An 11,857-nucleotide genomic window follows, 5' to 3' on the forward strand; every position below is an offset into this window, starting at 1 on the left:
ATCCCCAAGGTGCAGAGGCCGTAGGAATTGGAAACTGATCATTATGAGACTCTCAGAGACTGGAGAATAATGATCAGAAAAAGGGGTCACTAGTGTCAAAAGCGTAATTATGATAACTCATTCAGCTTGCTGAAAGAGAGTGGAGGAATTGGGAATTATGTCCCTACGCCTAGACAGTCTCCCTGCTTGATTTAACATGGTCACATTTTTTCCTGTTTTGAGAATGAGAGGAAGACAGATGCCTACTTTATTTTTATTATTTTTTTTTGCGGTACGCGGGCCTCTCACTGTTGTGGCCTCTCCCGTTGCAGAGCACAGGCTCCGGACACACAGGCTCAGCAGCCATGGCTCACGGGCCCAGCCGCTCCACAGCATGTGGGATCTTCCCGGACCGGGGCACGAACCCGTGTCCCCTGCATCGGCGGGCAGACTCTCAACCACTGCACCTCCAGGGAAGCCTCAGATGCCTACTTTATAAATATAAAAACACAGCACTAGAGGGAATTCCCTGGCGGTCCAGTGGTTAGGACTCCGCGGTTTCATTGCCGAGGGCTCAGGTTCAATCCCTGGGTGGGGAACTAAGATCCCAAGATCCCACAAGCCATGTGGCACGCCCCAAACCAAAAACAACCCCCCCGCCCCCCGCCAGCACTAAGGTTTTTATAACTGTTGATTCGGTGAGGGAATCCAATTAGCCTGTTTAAACCACAAATTAAAGTGTGTGTGTGTGTGTGTGTGTGTGTGTGAGTGTGTGTGTGCGCGCCTTAAGTCAATAATTTAAAATGTTAACACATTTCCAAGGTGCCTTGAGGGGAAAAATTTGGTTAAATTTTCAGTGTGAAAGTGACATTGGCATTGTGTAAAGAACACTCCAGGAGACAGTAGTTCCAATGGTCCCCACCCCGTGCCACCCAGAAGTATTGGGTGTATATCCTAAAATCTTCAAGTATCTGGAAAAGTGGTTTCCTTCTTAAAATGGATCATATCCTGCTCTGAGTGCAGGAATCTGACTAATTAGGAGAAATCTTCCCCAACTGCGATAATCCAGCCTGGGGTGGGTCACCATGGATTAAAGAGCGGTCTTTGGATTCTCACTGGGAGGGAGCCAGGGCCTGAAAGCAATGTTCCTTCCGTAGAGAGAACACATCTCTTGAGAAGTGGAAATACTTTTCCAGCAAAGAAACTGCTGCTGATTCAATATTCAGTTCCAATTTCTGTGTCAAATGCTGGTGTGGAAAAGATTCTTGTGTTATGGGAAGTCTCTGGACTGATGACTACAACAGATTGTGCACAGAGACAATATTAAATAAACGTTGAGCTTTAAAAGTACTGTGAATAGTCAGGTATTTACAAATGAAGTGATGAGATGAGATTTGGGATTTGCAACTTACTGGAGGAGAGGATGTGGGGTACAGATGAAACAGAACTGGCCATGTGTTGATAATTATTGAAACTAGGTGATAGGTCCATGGGGGTTCATTATACTATTTTCTCTACTGTTGTAAACATTTGAAAATTTCCATATAAAAAGTTAACAAAATCCCCGAAAGTATGACTTTGTCTTGTTTGAATGAAAGGTGTTTTTAAAAATAGATAATTTGGGACTTCTCTGGTGGCTCAGTGGTTAAGAATACGCCTGCCAATGCAGGGGACATGGGTTCCAGCCCTGGTCCGGGAAGATCCCACATGCCGCGGAGCAACTAAGCCCCTGCGCCACAAGTACTGAGCCTGCGCTCTAGAGCCCGTGCTCTGCAACAAGAGAAGCCACCACAGTGAGAAGCCCGCGCACTGCCACGAAGAGTAGCCCCGCTCACCGCAACTAGAGAAAAGCCCACACGCAGCAACGAAGACCCAACGCAGCCAAAAATAAATAAATTTTAAAAATAATAAAAAATAAAAACAAATAATTCATAGAAATTGCTTACTGAAATATAAAATATAGCTAACATTATCGGTGCTCACTGTGTGCTTGGCATATAACTTTATATTACGTACATATGTAATTATGTATTTTATGTAATGTATAGATATACATGTTATTTTAATTTGTATACATAATTTAATCTGTACATATATTAAATACACACACGTGTATGTAAGTGTATCAATTCGTTTAATTCCTGTCAACAACCCCATGAGTTAAGCTCTATGTAAATTACCGGTATTTGCAGAAGAGGCAATGAGGTGATATGCAGGTTAAATAACGTGCCCAAGGTCGTTAAGCAGATTTGAACGCAGTCAAGACTCCAGAACTCACGCTCCTTCTTAAACAGCACCTCTGCTGTTGCCTGTATCCAAGCTGTTCTGTACATTTTCGCCAGCAACTTCCCGTATCAACTTATTTTTAATTTTTAAATTGATTTGGGAGTGGTGGATGGGCTGGAAATTTTTTTTACAAGACTGTTCAGCAATTCTGCTGAAGCCGCCTGTGCCCCTTGGCCCCAAGCGCGGGTTTGGCGGGACCCAGCTCCCGGGGTGCGGTCGGGCGGGTTGGCCCAGGAGACCAGTTACCCCGGGTCCTCCGTTGCCGGACCCGCCCCTGCTGCTGGAGCGGCGCGCGGGCCGCCTCGTGGCGCCACCTAGTGGCCAAAAGCCCGGCAGCGGCACCTGCGAGGGGCGGGGCGCGCGGTCCTCCCGGGGGACGAAGCGGAGGGGTGTCCTTGCGGTTACAAACCCGGGGCAGATGGGCCGCCCTTCAACTCCTGTGTGAGTGGAGCAGGCCTCCGGAGGGCCAGCTGGGCCTGGCCAGGGTAACTGGGTGAGCCCTCCCTCCAAGTCGCCTGCCCAGCCCGAGGCAGGGCTCCCCTCAGAACCTGCTCCACCCTCGAGAAGCGGGAATTCATTTAAGAGGGGGTGATTTTGCCTAAGGGCTCTGAAAATGAGCCCTTAAACATTTCCAAGCACTTAAAATTCATGTATTTTTGCATATAGGCATATACTCATTTATTTGTATCCTCACCTCTTTCCAGAAAGGGTATTAAAGCTGGAATTATGTCCTACAATTTTTTTCCCTCACAACAGTCATTTTAGGCTTGTGAAGAGCAAGTGTGATGACCCCCAGAGCCCTGACCTATGGACTAAGCAATGCCGACCAGAGTGTGTGGAAGGGCATCTGGCCGCAGAATTGAGCACCTCTTTGACTGGCAGACCAGCCCTTCCCCCCGGCTCTGGACGAAAATGACACAACCGGAGAGGTAGAAGAGTACTTTAGGGCCCTGGCAGAGGGCACAGTGCAGAAGGTGCAGCCCCCATCAGAGCAGGGGCCTAGGTACCAATTCTCCCTCTTCCATTAGCCTGGCAAGAAGATCGGTGAGACCCGTGTAACTTTCTACCTGCACAAGGTGAATTCCCAGGACTTCATTGGCTACCTGAACCTGAAGGCAGCCCTCTATGGCACATGCTCCCTTTCCTATGGTTTGCAATGCCTTGGGGCTAAGCACATCCTGAAGGAAGCTCTTTCTTGGGTCCTCTTCAGCTTGCAGGCCACAGGCCACGTGCTGCTTGGCACCTCCTGTTACATGAAGCAGGTCCTGGGTGCCACAGAGGGAAGGCAGCCCCTCCAAGGTGGCCCCTCATGCAGACCTGCCCAGAGATACTTCAGTGAAGGCCCAAGTGTATGGAGCCTTTCCTGGCCCAAGACTAGACTGGCCATCTAGTTTACTTTGTGAATACTGTGTTATTGTGCTTAAGGGCACCCCTCTCCATGAAAGGCAAGGTCCTATCTGAAGGGTGAAGTCATTTATTACATCACTCTATTAAGGAGGAGGAACATTTCTCAAATCTGATCCTGAGATCTGAGCAGGGCATACTTGGGTGGGCTGCAGAGCCAGTGATCTCACTTTGTATAGAGATAGAGGATGTCAAGATTGCCAATGAGGGGACTAATGGGGTCAGGGCTGGAGAATGGTGTATAAATGAGGCACCCAAGAGGGATTAGTGAAGACTTGTTTCAGACCCTTTGGGCAAATGTGTAGGTCTCTCAGATACTGAGTGAATTGGGGTTTAGTGCTGTGAACTCTGGGGACAAATTAGCTATGTTGGAACCAACCCCCAAACTGGCAATGCCACTTGTTCTTAGCAGAGTCAAGAGAAAACCAACAGACGAGGGAAGGTGTGGTTCTACTCTTAGACTAGAGCTGGGACAGAAGCCTGTAGCCCCTGGGTACCAGTGCAGTACTGACTTGGTAACTGAAGTGAGAGCACCCAGAGGTTAGTGATGGAGTCGGGGCTCCTTAGATAACCATGCCTTCCTCTTTGACTTCTCCTTCTGATGCTAAACCTTGCAAGATCTAGGTTTAGTTTTATTTAGGAAAACATTTTTCCTGTCATCCATGGTTCTGATATGAGCCAACAGGGAAACTGGTTAAGAAGGTAAATGCCAAGTTTGCATTAACAGCAAGCAGAGCACCTGGGCCAAGGGATGTAACTATCTCACTGTAGTATACTTATTCTTTGCTGGTTGTCACCATTCCTCTGTTGAAAGGAGGCGGAGATGGCTGGGTCTTGGCCAGCCCTCACGGCTGGGTGAGCTTCAAGCACTCCTTTTCCCTCAAACTAAGTGAAAAACCTCTTTGGCCCCCTTTATCTGACCTTTTTACTTGGTTGGTGAGAAGGCCTGGCAAAGCGACCACATTATTTCTCTTGGCCTAGAGTAGAGCCCTAGGCCAGCCACTCCCTATCTCCTTTTCCTGGCTTCATCTTGGTCCTGCTGGCAAGGGCAGGTTCCATCCCCATGCAAGGTGCAAGTCCTGGTCCTTTTGACTGGAGGCATGTGCTTCTGCAGGATGGAGATTCTGAAAAGGAGAGTGGAAGAGGTCAGAAGAATGCCCAACTCCATACCCTCAACCAGATTCCAGCTGCCTCCTCTCCTAGGGTGGACTAAGGGAGCCTCGACTTTCCCCTCGTGGCTAAAGTGTGCCATGACTCTGGTCAAACCATCTCTCTAAAAAGATGTGTGTTCCATTAGCATACAGTTAGCTAAAAGGTCATCCAGATGACAGGCCTGGCAACCAAGAAACAGCTGTAGTAACTAAGGATGTCTGGTTTAGGATAAAGAAGGCATGCCAAGACCAGTCTCTCTTTTAAATATTCAGGAGTTTCGTAGAAGAGAAGATTTTTGGTGGGGGGGATAGGATTAGAGGACAAAATTGGGACTGAGGAATAAGGTACTAGGAAGTGGATTTTTTTTTTTTTTTTTGCTTCAATAGTAAAACTAGCCCCCATGGAGATATTCAAGGAGGTGTTTCTGACCACGTGGTGGTGCCCTGGGAAGGAATGTCCTGCTGGAAAGCCATCCATTCCTGCATCCCTTGTCTCAGGCTTTCTGGAACAGTCCTATTTTCAATATTCTGCCTGTGACGGTGACTATAAACCATTACATGTCCCAGAAACTGCAGTATGCCCACATTCACTCCATACCCCTTTGAAAGCCTCTTGATCTTGGAAACAGAATAAGGATGTTTTGGCAAATATATTCTGACTTGTGGTTCGTAAAATATGGGCAAGGTGCTAGGGTTTTATCCAACTCTGACGGTCTGTAACCCCACATTTATCAGACAAGGTTAAGTAATCACTTTAGATTATCTAATGACATAGTGGCAGAATAGGAGCTAGAACCAAGGATCTGACTTCTCTTTGGATGTTATTTGAGGCTTTTACAAATTCTGGCTCAAGAGGGGCCAGCTGCCCATGATGAGATACAGGACTCATCTCTTGGTTTGGAACAAGCTTTGCCTGCTCCATTCTGCAGGTCTTTACTCATCCCTCCCCCCTCCTCAACACATCTCCATAATGATGGCTTTCATCTGTTAGTTCCGATGCCCCTGGCACTGTATGAGACCAGACAGAGTTCACTTCTGGGCTGAGCTGGTGTTTTTCCACAAGTGAGCTCTCAGCTGTATGTATATCCATCTACCCTTGGCAAGGACAAGCCCTGGTGCAATCCAGTGTCCCTAAGCTAGTGGTGTATTTGGAGAGTCTGCTATTGCCTTGGAGGCTGTTAAGTCCTTGAGGGCAAGGCACACGGAATCATTACTCTGAATCTTCGGGCAGCTAATAAGGTGTTACAGCCTGCAGGCATTGGATAGATATTTGGTGTTTGCTTCTCTTTTCCCACATGAAATCTCAAGATTCCGTCATCTGGGGAGTCAGTTCCACCTGGTCGCTCCTCTTCCAAGCTCAGCTTCGGGAAATAAGGAGTGTGTCTTCCCACATACGGCTCTGTTTTCAACTTAATGTGTTTATGTGAGTACCTAGAAACCATGGTGACAGGCGCCATAGAAATAGAAAGAGCAGGGAGGTGGAATACAGAAAGGGAGGACCCCAAACACCAGGGGGCTGGAAGAAGTGTCTTTGTGACACCAGTGTTTATTTTGAGCTGGCAGGAGTATTTATCATGTCTTTGTGCACAGCCTCTCCCCTGGGAACGTAAATGCCATCCACTTCCTTATGTGCTTACATCCTCGTGGTCTCCAGAGGAGGAGAGACGCTACATTCAGTGTATAAGGATACACATCATCATCACTACTTCTTATCTTTGTGTCACTTGTCACTTTTCAGTGCACGTTCACACACAGGGGTCAGAGCTAACCTTCAGCTCTGCTTCCTTGAGCGGGCTTCCCTCTGCTAAGATTGGGCTGTGCTACGATGGAAATTCAAAGCAGGCGGGACCGATGGCTAGTGCATTCTGGCCAGTGTCATTCAGGTTAGAATGTGCTGTGTGGAGTGATCTGAGTCATGGAGTGACAGCTGGCACTTCTGCAAGAAGCCCACAGAAAACGGTGATGGGCTGCAGGAGAAATTTTGCTAATTTTATGTCCCGAGACAAAGGAAAAGGTAAACCATAAATGGACCCTGTTTTCAAGGCCGATGGCTCCTTGCCAGCACAAGTGAACTTCAGTGCTCTCAGCCTGATCTGCCTGTACTGATCCTGAGAAGGGCCACACAGCTGTCTCTATCCCTCCTCAAAGCAGACTGAGTCAAATGTGACAGGAAATAGAGTCCTGGGCGTGGCTGGGCATGTTCCAACTTCATATCTATGACCCCCTTCACGCATGTCCGATGTAGCTGAACGGTGCTGCCTACAAGTCCTGCAACTTCTTGTTCTCGTGTTACCAAGCAGGACCCTATGAGGCCTTCCTGAGACACTTCTCCCCTGTCCCCCACCTGCTTATTGTTTGATTTACATAAGCGAAGGTATAAGTTCGTATGTCTTGAGAATGAATTGTGGATAAGTTTGAACCACCAGAAGGATTTTTCATCATTGCTGAAGCCATTTTATAATGTAAAAATTTCTTTTTTCTTATTTTAAGTAACCAAAGTCCATTCTTAAGAATACGTTGTCCAACAACTAAAACAGTCTCAGAATTTGTTACTTGTCTGTGATTTATACTGATTCCGCCTTCTGTTATCATCCGATACCCTCGGGGTCCATTTGAAATGGCATTTACTTTGCAGCAGGCATCTAGGATGCTTGTTCCAGGGTCAAGAACTAATTCAGAAGATGAAGCTTCTTTTAAAAACTCTAAAGGAGTTTGATCAGACATGACCTCTAGCGTATCTATGCTACTATGATAAAGGGCTTGTGTATACCTTTCAGCAGACCCCAGTCGTTCTTGTCCGTGAACAAGCTTTGTTACTTCTGCAGCGAGTCATTTCTGACCACCCTGCTTTTCTGGCTCTCTGACATGCAGCTACATTATGTGGTCAATCTCTGGAAGGTTCAGAAAAGTGAAGAGCTTCAGGGACCTTTCTACCAAATCATCTTGCTGCCTCACAAAGAATTGATACAATTCAAATGGAGATGTCTTATCTGTTTAGCCAGACAGCATTGCCAGCGGACTTTCCCAGTTTTGCTCCAGTTGTAATTAGAGGAACAGATTCTAAATATGTTTTCTCCGGTGAACTTATGGATGAACTCATATCCAGACATGATATTGCCCAGCTGATCAGATCCACCTAGTTGGACCCGGCATCCATAAGGCTAGAACAGGTAGTAGCAATCATAGGCCTGGAGCACCTGGTATTAAAAACGTGGCCAAACTCATGCCTTCCAGGCTCTGGAGCGGAGTCTGCATGCTCAGTCGGCTCAGCAGCGCACCCCTGCGGAAGTGGCAGCCCACTGCAGCTAGGAAGTGCAGCAGGTGATACTTCTGGGACCACGCCGAGGTGTCCAGCAACGTGAAGCTGCCCTGGGTCCGCGCGTTAGTGAAGAGCTGCTGGTGATCAGCCGCCAGGGCCTTGAGCGCTCGCTGCAGGGCGGGCGCGTTGATCTGCGAGCGCTCTGCGTCCGGTGCCTCGCGCTCCTTGGAACCACCGCTTGGGTCTCCCAGGCGCGCCGCGGCGCCTCCCACTAGCGTCATCGTGCTGTGGCCTGCTCGCTGGGGGTGAGACAGGCCCAGCAGCGCCAGCAGACGCCCCACATGAAGTGAGCCGGCCGTGGGGTCGAAGCCACGTGTGGAAGAGCTCTGGGAGCTCTGTCTTCATCCGCCTCCCGGAGAATAATTCCTTGAACAGACCCCCGAGCCTTTTGCACCACCAGAAATCCCTGAGCGCCCGTGTGGGCCTCACGCAGCCCCAGAGGCCGGACTCATGGCCCTCCTCAGGTACCAAACCACCGACCCTGGGAAATTCACAGCCACATGGGCGCCGCCGTCTTGGCGAAGCCCCAGGCTAAGAGGAAGAGGATGATGGGGATATGGAGATGAACACGATGAAGATAAAGGTGGTCCACCTGAAGGATATGAGGGAGACGAGGAGGAAGAAGAGGAGGAGGAGGAAGAAACGGTGCTGGTCTGGTTTGGTCTTGTCTGATCTTTGAGACGCCTCTGGTGAGTGGCAGAACCTCGAGCGTGAGGACACCAGGGTGTATTTACCTACTGGGATGCCTTGATTGGAGATTTTCTTTTTTGGGGGGGGCGGGGGGAAAGGTGTGAGACTTGGTCACCTGGTTTTGAGCGGAGTGCCGCTTTGGGTTTTCCCCTCTGAGGGGAGGAGTTCTTCCGCCGTCGGGCACCGCCTGAGTGGTGCTGGGAAAGTCCGGTAAGACTGAGGCTGGTCTGAGCCCCCGTGTGGGACAGTAGGTAGGAAATTTTCCATTCTCGTGCTAGGGAACTGCGACCCTGAGAGGCCCGCGAGCTCTGGTTTATCTAGTTCTGGTCTGTTTCCGGTAATACCGGCCCTGTGAAAGAACAATGGGGAAACTGAAAGCCTGAATGATACTTTAAAAAACAAGAGTTTCCGAGTATGGGTAATGTGGAACAAAGTTCACTGGCCCGACTGCCCAGCTTGAGTAAACTTTGAAAGTTGGAATGTAGTGGCAGTATAATTTCTGGAGGCTTGAATATCCTGGCAGAGAAATGTCCAAATCTTACCTACCTCAATTTGAGTGGAAACAAAATCAAAGATCTTGGTATAGTAGAAGCTCTGCAAAATCTTAAAAATTTGAAAAGTCTTGACTTGTTTAACTGTGAGATCACAAGCCAGGAAGATTATAAAGAAATTATTTTTGAATTGCTGCAGCAAATCACATATTTAGATGGATTTGACCAGGAGGACGGGGGAAATTGGTCCCAGGAAGGCTCCATAGGGTTCTGCTGGGTTACAGACTCAGTCTTAAATCTGAAATGATCAAAGGTGACTGGAAAGCTATAGAATATGGCAAAGAAGTGATTAAGGGACCCACTATTTAGGAAAAGAGGGATGAGCCAATTTGGACTAGTTGGAGAGTAATTATAGGACCCAAAATCATGTTTTTATCTCCCAACTAGTTGACATGATTCAATAAAATCTTTAGAATTATTTTTGTGCTTGGCTTATCTCTCTTTTTTAAAATTGTGGGAAAAAAAGCCATAAGATTTATTATCTTAAACATTTCTAAGTGTACCGTGTTAAGTATATTTACACTGTTGTGCAACCAACCTCCAGAACTTTTTAATCTGGCAAAACTGAAACTCTGTGCCCATTGAACAACTTCCCATTTCCTGCTGCCCCCAGCCCCTAGTTACTATCGATGGACTTTCTGTTTCTATGAATTTGACTTCTCTAGATATCTCACAGAAGTGGGATCATACAGGATTTGACTTTTTGTGACTGGTTTATGTCACTTAGCACAATGTTCTCCAGGTTCCTTTGTGTTGTAGCATGTGTCAGAATTTCCTTCTTTTTTGAGGCTAAATAACATTCCATTGTATGTATACATACATTTTAATGATACCTGTCGATGGATACTTGGGTTGCTTCCACTTCTTGGCTATTGTGAGTAGTGCTATTATGAACATGACTATGCAAATAATCTCTTCAAGATCCTGCTTTGGATTCTTTTAGATATACACCCAGAAGTGGGATTGCTGGCTTGCCTTTGTCTGTTTGGGCTGTTGTAACAGAATACCATATCCTGGGTGGCTTATAGACAGCAGAAACTTATTTCTCATGGTTCTGGAGGCTGGAAAGTGCAAGATCAGGGCATGATTAGGTGTCTGGTGAGATTTGTTTCCTGGTTCATAGACGACTGTCTTTTTGCTGTGTCCTCACATGGTGGAATGGGTGAGGGAGCTCTGTGGGGTCTTTTTTATAAGGGCACTAATCCCATCATAAGGGCTCTGCCTTTATCACCTAATCACCTCACCTCCCAGAGGCCCCAGCTCCAAATGCCATCACAATGGGGGTTAGGATTTCAACATAAGAATATTAGGGGGAAACAAACATTCGGTCCCTTACAAGGGTCATATGGAAATTATATTTTTAATTTTTTGAGGAATTTCCATACTGTTTTCCACAGTGGCTGCACTATTTTACTTTCCTACCAGCAGGGCACAAGCGTTCCTATTTTTCCACATCCTGGCCAACAGTCGTTATTTTCTGTTTTTTTGGTAGTAGCCACCCTGATGGATGTGAGGTATTATCTCATGGTGGTTCTGACTTGCATTTACCTAATGGATAGTGATGGTAGGCATTTTTTCATATGCTTGTTGGTCATTTGTATGTCTTCTTTGGAGAAATGTCTAGTCAAATCCTTTGCCCACTTTAAAATTGGGTTGTTGTTGTTGTTATAGTTGTTATTATTATTGAGTTGTAGAAGTTCTCTATGTATTCTGGATAGTAACCACTTACCAGGTATACGATTCGCAAATATTTCCTTCCATTCTGTCGGTTGCCTTTTCACTGTTGATTGTGTCTTTTGATGAGGCTCATTTCTTTCACCAGTCTAAAGTTTTTGGAGGGCACGATTATATATCAGGGACATCTTCAGTAAATGGTTGTGGAGCGAAGCAAGGAGCATACACTGAGGGGAATTAGACAACATGCTTTTAATGAGATGGGATTTAAGTTTTGATGGTCAAGGCAGGCTCCGAGTGGAAATGCAGATGGCATTTGTGTGTGGCCCCCTCTTTCATCTGTTCCTCTCTGCTCAGGCATGAGGCTGTCTATCAGCAAGGTGATACTGAAACCCAGTTCAGTTTGACAAATGGCGTGGCAGGCACTGTGCTAGGGGTTACAAAGGAGAGCAAGGAAGGCAAAGCTCTACCCTTACCAGGTGCCATCCTGCAGGGAGATAAACAAGATGGGAACTTCAGTGTAATGTGAGGAGGATGCCCTCAGGTAGTGGTTACTCACTGTAGGAAAAGAGGCAAAGAAGGGCACCTAACCTGGACCAAGGGATGATGGAAACCTTCCTGGAGGAGGTAGTCCTGAGGTTGTTTGGCACCTGGCCTGGTCTGCCCTCAGTAAAGGGCAGCCTTGAGCTCTTCGACTCCTCAGAACCCAGGGGCGGGGTCACCATCCAGAATCAGCCGGAAGAGGGCGCACCACTGCAGGAGCAGAGCTGCAGGGAGGATGTCAGGATCTACTGTATTGTGTT

General features: G+C 47.3%; 1 pseudogene; it reads right to left on the reverse strand.

The window, feature by feature from the left end:
• Positions 1-7,258: 7,258 nt before the first annotated feature.
• On the reverse strand, positions 7,259-11,540 carry LOC114900474 (annotated as a pseudogene).
• Between the last annotated feature and the right edge of the window lie 317 nt (positions 11,541-11,857).

Source organism: Monodon monoceros, unplaced genomic scaffold, assembly GCF_005190385.1.
Source record: "Monodon monoceros isolate NGI ecotype Baffin Bay Population unplaced genomic scaffold, NGI_Narwhal_1 Super_Scaffold_19, whole genome shotgun sequence".
NCBI lineage: Eukaryota > Metazoa > Chordata > Mammalia > Artiodactyla > Monodontidae > Monodon > Monodon monoceros.